The 12,493-nt window shown below is 43.9% G+C and overlaps 1 long non-coding RNA gene across 1 annotated transcript; it reads right to left on the bottom strand.

Annotated features, from left to right (window-relative positions):
* Positions 1-7,889: 7,889 nt before the first annotated feature.
* LOC149984787 (uncharacterized) lies at positions 7,890-10,505 on the bottom strand. Its single transcript, XR_016483729.1, has 2 exons — positions 8,912-10,505; positions 7,890-8,678 (listed from the first exon to the last, which is right to left on the bottom strand). It is a non-coding gene; the product is annotated as an uncharacterized LOC149984787 (long non-coding RNA).
* Between the last annotated feature and the right edge of the window lie 1,988 nt (positions 10,506-12,493).

Below are 12,493 nucleotides of genomic sequence, written 5' to 3'. Positions count from 1 at the left end.
AGTGATGCGAAGGATAGTTCCAGTCTTTATATGATCTAATGTTTTCTCTCCTCTGCCTTTCATGGTAGTACAGATCAGATGTCAGGGACATGTACTGTTTGTTCTGTCTGGCAGAGGAGGCTGGCATGAGGATCTATAGGAGGACGGGCTCATTGTAATGGCTGGAATGGGATAATTGGAACGGTATCAAACACATCAAGCATATGGAAACCGTGTTTGACTCCGTTCCATTTCACTACATTCCAGCCAATACAATGAGGCCGTCCTCCTGTAGCTCCTCCCTGCTCTGCTGTCTGGGTTCACAGTTCCACCACTGTTGCTAAATCTAAACAAGACAAAGTCCCACTCCTAATCTCGTGTGGACAGACTACATAACATAAAATGAGTATCTGACGCAATTATGCAACATTTTAGTTGTGAGTTTCTGAAGTTTCTGAAATCAAATCACATTTTAATTTGTCACATGCACAGAATACAACAGGTGTAGTAGACCTTACAGTGAAATGCTGAATACAACAGGTGTAGTAGACCTTACAGTGAAATGCTGAATACAACAGGTGTAGTAGACCTTACAGTGAAATGCAGAATACAACAGGTGTAGTAGACCTTACAGTGAAATGCTGAATACAACAGGTGTAGTAGACCTTACAGTGAAATGCAGAATACAACAGGTGTAGTAGACCTTACAGTGAAATGCTGAATACAACAGGTGTAGTAGACCTTACAGTGAAATGCTGAATACAACATGTGTAGTAGACCTTACAGTGAAATGCTGAATACAACAGGTGTAGCAGACCTTACAGTGAAATGCTGAATACAACAGGTGTAGTAGACCTTACAGTGAAATGCTGAATACAACAGGTGTAGTAGACCTTATAGTGAAATGCTGAATACAACAGGTGTAGTAGACCTTACAGTGAAATGCTGAATACAACAGGTGTAGTAGACCTTACAGTGAAATGCTGAATACAACAGGTGTAGTAGACCTTATAGTGAAATGCTGAATACAACAGGTGTAGTAGACCTTACAGTGAAATGCTGAGTACAACAGGTGTAGTAGACCTTATAGTGAAATGCTGAATACAACAGGTGTAGTAGACCTTACAGTGAAATGCTGAATACAACAGGTGTAGTAGACCTTATAGTGAAATGCTGAATACAACAGGTGTAGTAGACCTTACAGTGAAATGCTGAGTACAACAGGTGTAGTAGACCTTATAGTGAAATGCTGAATACAACAGGTGTAGTAGACCTTACAGTGAAATGCTGAATACAACAGGTGTAGTAGACCTTACAGTGAAATGCTGAATACAACAGGTGTAGTAGACCTCACAGTGAAATGCTGAATACAACAGGTGTAGTAGACCTCACAGTGAAATGCTGAATACAACAGGTGTAGTATACCTTACAGTGAAATGCTGAGTACAACAGGTGTAGTAGACCTTACAGTGAAATGCTGAATACAACATGTGTAGTAGACCTCACAGTGAAATGCTTACTTACAAGCCCTTAATCAACAATGCAGCTTTAAGAAAAATAAGTGTTAAGTAAAATATAGATGAATAAAAAATAAAAGTAAGAAGTAATTAAAGAGCAGCAGTAAAATAACAATAGCAAGGCTATATACAGGGGGTACCGGTACAGAGTCAATGTGGAGGCTATATACAGGGGGTACCGGTACAGAGTCAATTAAATTGACTACGCATAGATAATAAACAGAGAGTTAAAGAAGGCGGCGGGCAATGCAAGTAGTCTGGGTAGTCATTTGATTAGCTCAGGGCTGCACAACCCTCTTCCCGGAGAACTACCGTCCTGTGGGTTTTACGTCCAACCCTAATTTAACACACCTGATTCTACTAATTAGCTGCTCAAGAAGACCTCAACTAGCTGAATCAGATCTGCTAAATAAGGGTTGGACTGAAAACCTACAGGACAGTAGATCTCCAAGAAGAGGGTTGGACTGAAAACCTACAGGACAGTAGATCTCCAAGAAGAGGGTTGGACTGAAAACCTACAGGACAGTAGATCTCCAAGAAGAGGGTTGGGCAGCCCTGGATTAGCTGTTCAGGAGTCTTGTGGCTTAGGGGTAGAAGCTGTTTAGAAGCCTCTTGGACCTAGACTTGGCGCTCTGGTACCGCTTGCCGTGCGGTAGCAGAGAGAACAGTCTATGACTAGGGTGTCTGGAGTCTATGACAATTTTTAGGGCATTCCTCTGACTCCGCCTAGTATAGAGGTCCTGGATGGCAGGAAGCTTGGCCCCAGTGATGTACTGGGCCATACGCACTACCCTCTGTAGTGCCTTACGGTCGGAGGCCGAGCAGTTGCCATACCAGGCAGTGATGCAACCAGTCAGGATGCTCTCGATGGTGCAGCTGTAAAACTTTTTGAGGATCTGAGGACTCATGCCAAATCTTTTCAGTCTCCTGAGGGGAAATAGACTTTGTCGTTCCCTCTCCACGACTGTCTTGGTGTGTTTGGACCATGATAGTTTGTTGGTGATGTGGACACCAAGGACCTTGAAGCTCTCAACCTGCTTTACCATAGCCCCAAACAAACTCATTCCTAAACAAAACCTGAACTCAGGGGTCAACAGAACATACTGACTGTAAAAACAACCTGATCTCAGGGGTCAACATAACATACTGACTGATAAAAACAACCTGAACTCAGGGATCAACATAACATACTGACTAAAAACAACCTAAATTCAGGGGTCAACATAACATACTGACTATAAAAACAACCTGAACTCAGGGGTCAACATAACATACTGACTGTAAAAACAACCTGAACTCAGGGGTCAACATAACATACTGACTGTAAAAACAACCTGAACTCAGGGGTCAACATAACATACTGACTGTAAAAACAACCTGAACTCAGGGATCAACATAACATACTGACTAAAAACAACCTAAATTCAGGGGTCAACATAACATACTGACTATAAAAACAACATGAACTCAGGGGTCAACATGACACACTGACTGTAAAAACAACCTAAACTCAGGGGTCAACATAACATACTGACTGTGAAAACAACCTGAACTCAGGGGTCAACATAACATACTGACTGTGAAAACAACATGAACTCAGGGGTCAACATAACATACTGACTGTAAAAACAACCTAAACTCAGGGGTCAACATAACATACTGACTGTAAAAGAGACAATAATAAGACTGTAACAAGTGTATTTGCAGGGTATGTGACTAGATTAGGAGGTCAGTTTGTAGACTAACACCCAGTGGGTTTTGTTAACCTGAAGGTATGAAACCATAGTGGTAAACATTACTTCTGTTATGAGAAACAGGAAGTTGTGTCGGGACAGAGATCTTTCTGTGGATCCATGAACGTCGCTGGTGGCAGACTGAGACACCATGAAGATACAGCAGATCAAGGAGAACCGGGAGGCCCACCTGGCAGCCATGATGGAACGCCTGCAGGAGAAGTGAGAGAAGACTGGCCAGTAGTATTGTAGTAATAGTACTGCAGTAGTAGTAGTAGTTCTGTGGTAGTAGTAGTCTCTGAAACTGGAAACACTTATCTCCCTCACTAGCTTTAAGCACCAGCTGTCAGAGCAGCTAACAGATTACTGCACCTGTACATAGCCCATCTATAATTTAGCCCAAACAGCTACAGTGGGGCAAAAAAGTATTTAGTCAGCCACCAATTGTGCAAGTTCTCCCACTTAAAAAGATGCGAGAGGCCTGTAATTTTCATCATATGTATACTTCAACTATGACAGACAAAATGAGAAAAACAATCCTGAAAATCACATTGTAGGATTTTTAATGAATTTATTTGCAAATTATGGTGGAAAATAAGTATTTGGTCAATAACAAAAGTTTCTCAATACTTTGTTATATCCCCTTTGTTGGCAATGACAGAGGTCAAACGTTTTCTGTAAGTCTTCACAAGGTTTTCACACACTGTTGCTGGTATTTTGGCCCATTCCTCCATGCAGATCTCCTCTAGAGCAGTGATGTTTTGGGGCTGTTGCTGGGCTACACGGACTTTCAACTCCCTCCAAATATTTTCTATAGGGTTGAGATCTGGAGACTGGCTAGGCCACTCCAGGACCTTGAAATGCTTCTTACGAAGCCACTCCTTCGTTGCCCAGGCGGTATGTTTGGGATCATTGTCATGCTGAAAGATCCAGCCACGTTTCATCTTCAATGCTCTTGCTGATGGAAGGAGGTTTTCACTCAAAATCTCACGATACATGGCCCCATTCATTCTTTCCTTTACATGGATCAGTCGTCCTGGTCCCTTTGCAGAAAAACAGCCCCAAAGCATGATGTTTCCACCCCCATGCTTCACAGTAGGTATGGTGTTCTTTGGATGCAACTCAGCATTCTTTGTCCTCCAAACACGACGAGTTGAGTTTTTACCAAAAAGTTATATTTTGGTTTCATCTGACCATATGACATTCTCCCAATCTTCTTCTGGAATCATCCAAATTCTCTCTAGCAAAATTCAGACGGGCCTTGACATGTACTGGCTTAAGCAGGGGGACACGTCTGGCAATGCAGGATTTGAGTCCCTGGCGGCATAGTGTGATGGTAGGCTTTGTTACTTTGGTCCCAGCTCTCTGCAGGTCATTCACTAGGTCCCCCCCATGTGGTTCTGGGATTTTTGCTCACCGTTCTTGTGATCATTTTGACCCCACGGGGTGAGATCTTGCGTGCAGCCCTAGATCGAGGGAGATAATCAGTGGTCTTGTATGTCTTCCATTTCCTAATAATTGCTCCCACAGTTGATTTATTCAAACCAAGCTGCTTACCTATTGCAGATTCAGTCTTCCCAGCATGGTGCAGGTCTACAATTTTGTTTCTGGTGCCCTTTGACAGCTCTTTGGTCTTGGCCATAGTGGAGTTTGGAGTGTGACTGTTTGAGGTTGTGGACAGCTGTCTTTTATACTGATAACAAGTTCAAACAGGTGCCATTAATACAGGTAACGAGTGGAGGACAGAGGAGCCTCTTAAAGAAGAAGTTACAGGTCTGTGAGAGCCAGAAATTGTGCTTGTTTGTAGGTGACCAAATACTTATTTTCCACCATAATTTGCAAATAAATTCATTAAAAATCCTACAATGTGATTTTCTGGATTTAAAAAAAATAATTTTTCTGTCATAGTTGAAGTGTACCTATGATGAAAATTACAGGCCTTTCTCATCTTTGTAAGTGGGAGAACTTGCACAATTGGTGGCTGACTCCACCCTACCTGACACCCTAGACCCACTCCAATTTGCTTACCGCCCAAATAGGTCCACAGACGATGCAATCTCAACCACACTGCACACCGCCCTAACCCATCTGGACAAGAGGAATACCTATGTGAGAATGCTGTTCATTGACTACAGCTCGGCATTCAACACCATAGTACCCTCCAAGCTCGTCATCAAGCTCGAGACCCTGGGTCTCGACCCCGCCCTGTGCAACTGGGTACTGGACTTCCTGACGGGCCACCCCCAGGTGGTGAGGGTAGGCAACAACATCTCCTCCCCGCTGATCCTCAACACTGGGGCCCCACAAGGGTGCGTTCTGAGCCCTCTCCTGTACTCCCTGTTCACCCACGACTGCGTGGCCACGCACGCCTCCAACTCAATCATCAAGTTTGCGGACGACACAACAGTGGTAGGCTTGATTACCAACAACGACGAGACGGCCTACAGGGAGGAGGTGAGGGCCCTCGGAGTGTGGTGTCAGGAAAATAACCTCACACTCAACGTCAACAAAACTAAGGAGATGATTGTGGACTTCAGGAAACAGCAGAGGGAACACCCCCCTATCCACATCGATGGAACAGTAGTGGAGAGGGTAGCAAGTTTTAAGTTCCTCGGCATACACATCACAGACAAACTGAATTGGTCCACTCACACAGACAGCATTGTGAAGAAGGCGCAGCAGCGCCTCTTCAACCTCAGGAGGCTGAAGAAATTTGGCTTGTCACCAAAAGTACTCACAAACTTCTACAGATGCACAATCGAGAGCATCCTGGCGGGCTGTATTACCGCCTGGTACGGCAACTGCTCCGCCCTCAAACGTAAGGCTCTCCAGAGGGTGGTGAGGTCTGCACAACGCATCACCGGGGGCAAACTACCTGCCCTCCAGGACACCTACACCACCCGATGTCACAGGAAGGCCATAAAGATCATCAAGGACATCAACCACCCGAGCCACTGCCTGTTCACCCCGCTATCATCCAGAAGGCGAGGTCAGTACAGGTGCATCAAAGCTGGGACCGAGAGACTGAAAAACAGCTTCTATCTCAAGGCCATCAGACTGTTAAACAGCCACCACTAACATTGAGTGGCTGCTGCCAACACACTGACACTGACTCAACTCCAGCCACTTTAATAATGGGAATTGATGGGAAATGATGTAAATATATCACTAGCCACTTTAAACAATGCTACCTTATATAATGTTACTTACCCTACATTATTAATCTCAAATGCATACGTATATACTGTACTCTATATCATCGACTGTATCCTTATGTAATACATGTATCACTAGCCACTTTAACTATGCCACTTTGTTTACATACTCATCTCATATGTATATACTGTACTCGATACCATCTACTGTATCTTGCCTATGCTGCTCTGTACCATCACTCAATCATATATCCTTATGTACATATTCTTTATCCCCTTACACTGTGTACAAGACAGTAGTTTTGGAATTGTTAGTTAGATTACTTGTTGGTTGTTACTGCATTGTCGGAACTAGAAGCACAAGCATTTCACTACACTCGCATTAACATCTGCTAACCATGTGTATGTGACCATTAACATCTGCTAACCATGTGTATGTGACAAATAAAATTTGATTTGATTTGATTTGACTAAATACTTTTTTGCCCCACTGTACCTCTTCCCCTACTGTATTTATTTATTTATTTAGCTCCTTTTTAGCCCATTATTTATATCTCTACTTTGCACATTCTTCCACTGCAAATCAACCATTCCAGTGTTTTACTTGCTATATTGTATTTACTTCACCATCACAGCCTTTTTTTGCCTTTACCTCCCTTATTTATCTCACCTCATTTGCTCACATCGTATATAGACTTATTTTTCGACTGTATGTTTGTTTTACTCCATGTGTAACTCTGTGTTGTTGTATGTGTCGCACTGTTTTGCTTTATATTGACCAGGTCGCAATTGTAAATGAGAACTTGTTCTCAACTTGCCTACCGGGTTAAATAAAGGTGAAAAAATGTAAAATTATTAGGAGAAGGTGTGATCTAGAATTAGAATGATAGAACTAGAATAAAAATAGACTTCAGAAGAAACCACTAGGGGTGCATCCTGCCTGTGTAAGCTATACGTCTAACTTCCTGTCCAGTGTGGATGTTAACTTCTCTCTGGTAGTTCCATACATAGAGAATGGATACTCCACATTCGGCACACTACAATGACTCTGTTTAAATATGTCACAACGATCTGCCTGCATCCTCCACAAGCTGACTACTACAGTACAAGTGTTCTCCCTCCATGTGTCTCAAGCTTCGCTGAATAAAGCTCTGGGCTTCTGTCAACATGACATGTACCATCTCATTATTTTCTGTGCTAAAGACAAGGGAACATGTGAACTGCCAAATAAAAGAACCAATGACCTAAACATGTTGAGTGGTTGATGTTTTAGGAATGACTGTCCTGCTGTCGATAAGAGACGTTGAGTAGGCTACTGTCAGTGATGTCAGTAGAACAGGGTTTCCCTAACTCGGTCCTGGGGACCGAACGTTCCCTTGGGGGCCCCGGGACCCAGTTTGAGAAACCCGGAAGTAGACTATCACCCATTATTTGATTTCCTTTTCTTTTTAAATGCTCCCGATTGTAGCTGATTATTGGGACAAACAAAACAATGTAAATCACACTTGTCTTAATCTGGATTTATTGTGTTGAATGTAGAGCAACATGAGCAGAGTGGAGTTTGGTCCCACATCAAGGCATCAGGGACTGTTTACAGGTTTGCTGGGTTAGGTACTGTAACCCTGGGTTACTGTAGAATACATGGTGGGCAGCAAACCAATCAGGGAGGAGGAGGCAACTACTCATTAACCGAAAATATCAGAAAATGGCTGATAAACAGAATTCTTTAATTCCTCAAATGCATTTCTGAGCATTCTTGGAATCTCTGAAATAAGTTCAACTGCATTCTCAACTTCCTTCGCAATTTGATCTTCTAAGAGTGGAGTTGTGTCAAGACAGAGATCTTTCTTTGGATCGATGAACGTCGCTGGTGGCAGACTGAGACAATCCACCTGTTTCTTATAGAAGTCCAGTTCAGTAGCAGTGAGCTCCCTTCTCCTACTGTAGAGTGTTAGAGAGGTGTAGGTCTTCCCATCCTCATCCCATTTCTCCAGGGTCAGGAGGCAGTCTGAGCACGTTGTCAGGAGAACCTCAGTAACAGGGATGGGGCTCACTGAGGTCCATGTGCTATTGTCATGCAGAGTAAAGTTAGAGTTGATCCTGGAGCATCCGAATCCAAAAGTATTTTGATGTGGAATACCGAAGCCATGGAACTGGGCGATGTCAAGAATGTTGTTCTGGGTACCGACCGGCACAGAGACCTCTATCCAGGCACTGTGTAATAAGGTATACAGTATTTGTTCCCAGAAAGGACGGTCTGAACTCTCAGCAATATACACCCACTTCCCCAGAGTCTGCAAGATGGAAAGGCAAATAGACAATAAATTGGGTCAGCTGACACAAACAACCCTGTCTCTCTAATCATTGTTGGACAGACAGACAGACATACAGACAGACAGGCGTACGGACAGACAGACAGACAGACAGACAGGTAGATGGACAGACAGGTAGACGGACAGACAGGTAGACGGACAGACAGACAGGTAGATGGACAGACAGACAGACAGTACAGTTCAGTGGATAGTACCTGAGTGACACTGCTCAGCTCCAGTGGTCTCAGGAGATCCTCACAGGTTAAAGGGGCCGCCTGGGAGCCACTCACTGAGAGAAGGCCCAGGACAACAGTGACACACACAGCCAGCATCATATCTGTCTCACTCTGCCTGTTGATGTTTCAGTAATGCTGAGGATAGTTCCAGTCTTTATATGATCTAATGTTTGCTCTCCTCTGCCTTTCATGGTACAACAGATCAGCCAGTACAATGAGGCCGTCCTCCTATAGCTCCTCCCACTGTCCTGCTCTGCTGTCTGGGTTCACAGTTCCACCACTATTGCTTAATCTAAAAAGACTCCTAATCTCGAGTGGACAGACTACATAATTTAAAATGAGTATCTGGAGCAAATAAATAACATTTTAGTTCTGAGTTTCTGAAATTAACCTATTCTTAAACAAAACTTGAACTGAAGTGTCAACACAACATACTAACTGTAAATACAACCTGAACTCAGGGGTCAACATAACATACTGACTGTAAAAAAAACCTGAACTCAGGGGTCAACATAACATACTGACTAAAAACAACCTGAACTCAGGGATCAACATAACATACTGACTATAAAAACAACCTGAACTCAGGGGTCAACATAACATACTGACTATAAAAACAACCTGAACTCAGGGGTCAACGTAACATACTGACTATAAAAACAACCTGAACTCAAGGGTCAACGTAACATACTGACTATAAAAACAACCTGAACTCAAGGGTCAACGTAACACACTGACTGTAAAAACAACCTGAACTCAGGGGTCAACATGACACACTGACTGTAAAAACAACCTAAACTCAGGGGTCAACATAACATACTGACTGTAAAAACAACCTAAACTCAGGGGTCAACATAACATACTGACTGTAAAAGAGACAATAATTGGGACTGTTACAAGTCTATTTGCTGGGTATGTGGCTAGATTATACGATCAGTCTGTAGACCAACACCCAGTGGGTTTTGTTAACCAGAGGGTATGAAACCAGGCGCCTCCCGAGGGGTGCAGTGATCTAAGGCACTGCACCACAGTGCTTGCTGTGTCACTAGATATCCTGGTTCGAGTCCAGGCTCTGTCGAACAGTTAGCCCAGCGTCATCCGGGTTAAGGGAGGGTTTGGCCGGCAGGGATGTTTTTGTCCCATCATGCAGTGCACGCACGCAGTAACGCAGAACCTCAGTAATAGGGATGGGGGTCACTGAGGTCCATGTGTTATTGTCATGCAGAGTAAAGTTTATCCTGAAGCATCAGTTCTCTGATCCGGAATACTGAAGACATAGAAGTCTACAACATTGACTGGCACAGAGACCTTTATCCAGGCACTGTGTAACAATGTATTCAGTATTAGCTACCAGGAAGGACGGCCTGAACTCTCAACAATAGACACCCACTTCCCCAGAGTCTGCTAGATGGAAAGGCAGATAGACAATAACTGGGTCAGCTGACACAAACAACACTGGCTCCATAACCATGGGTGGACAGACAGACGGGTGGATGGATGGACAGACAGACGGGCGGATGGGTGGACAGATGGACAGGCGGACAGGCGGACGGACAGGCGGACAGGCGGACAGGCGGACAGGCGGACGGACAGACGGGCGGATGGGTGGACAGATGGACAGGCGGACAGGCGGACGGACAGGCGGACGGACAGATGGACAGGCGGACCGACAGGCGGACAGGCGGACGGACAGACAGACAGGGGGACAGACAGACGGACAGGCGGACGGACAGACGGACAGGCGGACCGACATGCGGACAAACTGATAGCTATAATGTTTACTCTCCTGTGCCTTTTATAACACAACAAGTCGGGTCCCAGGAACATTTGCTGTTTGTTCCGTCAAGGTTTCCAGTTCTAGAACGGTTGCTAAATCTAATCAACTCAAAGTCCCATTTGCACATTCCTGATCTTTTGTGGACAGACTATGTTACATAAATCGAGTATCTGACACATTTTTTTCCAATTTTTTCCCGAGTTTTCCAAGATGAACCCATTCCTAACACAGAGTGCTGTTGTTTCCAGCAGGGGGCAGTAAAGCTTTTTGACTATCAATACTGAACTTAATTGTATTGTCAATACTGTATTGCATTGAATGAAAGGGGCTTTTTAGATTCCCTACAGTGCCTTTATTGAAGTCTTAAGTCTTGTATGTGAGCGTCTTGATCTGGTGCAGCACTTGTACTTCCAAGTCTAACATCCCAGCATTCTAAAGTCTAACATCCCAGTATTCTAAAGTCTAACATCCCAGTATTCTAAAGTCTAACATCCCAGCATTCTAAAGTCTAACATCCCAGTATTCTAAAGTCTAACATCCCAGTATTCTAAAGTCTAACATCCCAGTATTCTAAAGTCTAACATCCCAGTATTCTAAAGTCTAACATCCCAGTATTCTCAAGTCTAACATCCCAGTATTCTAAAGTCTAACATCCCAGTATTCTAAAGTCTAACATCCCAGTATTCTAAAGTCTAACATCCCAGTATTCTAAAGTCTAACATCCCAGTATTCTAAAGTCTAACATCCCAGCATTCTAAAGTCTAACATCCCAGTATTCTAAAGTCTAACATCCCAGTATTCTAAAGTCTAACATCCCAGTATTCTAAAGTCTAACATCCCAGCATTCTAAAGTCTAACATCCCAGTATTCTAAAGTCTAACATCCCAGCATTCTAAAGTCTAACATCCCAGTATTCTAAAGTCTAACATCCCAGCATTCTAAAGTCTAACATCCCAGTATTCTATAGCATGCTGTTTACCACCCTAATAAGAGGATACATTGTTGTCTTCTCACCCAGGGTGGAGCCAGGTGCCATCTAGCAGGCTGTAGAGCCCCGAGATACCCTGTAATGAACATGAACTCTCCCTGGCAGTCACAGAGGAGGCCTTTCTCCCAGCGTTTCATCAACACTCCAGTCCCCTATTGATGGGGCCAACACTGGCTTTATATACTGTACAAACAGCAGCTAGGAGCCGCAGCACACTGACTCATTCTTCTTTGTGTGAGAACGTAGGGGGAGCCCCTGTCTGCTCCTTTGTGACGGTGTCTGTCAACAGTGTAGTTGTGTAGTTGGAGGCTGAGGCCATTGTGGCGGCCAGTGCCTTTTATTGACTCAGGGCCTCGTCAGGTTTGTTCCCAGGGCCCAACCTGAGGGCTCATGAATAATGGAGACAGGATCCTCGGGTGCAGAGGGAGGTTGAGAGGAAGTTTGGCACACTATTCACTATTTAGTGCACTACTTTTGACCAGGGCCCACAGGGAATAGGGTGCCATTTGGGACACATCATTTGACGAAGTGGGGTTATTTCAAATCTGAAGCTGCTTGTTTTAACCTTTTAAGAAAACGAGTAATGGTGGGGTCACATTCACTACCAGTGTGTCTGCTGTAACCTTGAGTCAGATAGCTGCAGTGCTCTGTGTGTGTGCAATGTATTTATGCATGTGCGTGTGCGTGTGTGTGTAACATACTATACATCTGGATGTTGATGTATTATGTTGACTCAGTAAGAATCACGTGTGCAGGTCCTTGTATATTCACAGAGCTAAGACATCCCGAAGATTTG

This window comes from Oncorhynchus mykiss, chromosome 2 (genome assembly GCF_057628025.1).
Source record: "Oncorhynchus mykiss isolate SJ-2025 chromosome 2, ASM5762802v1, whole genome shotgun sequence".
Taxonomy (NCBI): domain Eukaryota; kingdom Metazoa; phylum Chordata; class Actinopteri; order Salmoniformes; family Salmonidae; genus Oncorhynchus; species Oncorhynchus mykiss.
Note: the sequence above shows the minus strand (reverse complement) of the source record. Positions and strands in the feature narration are given on the sequence as shown.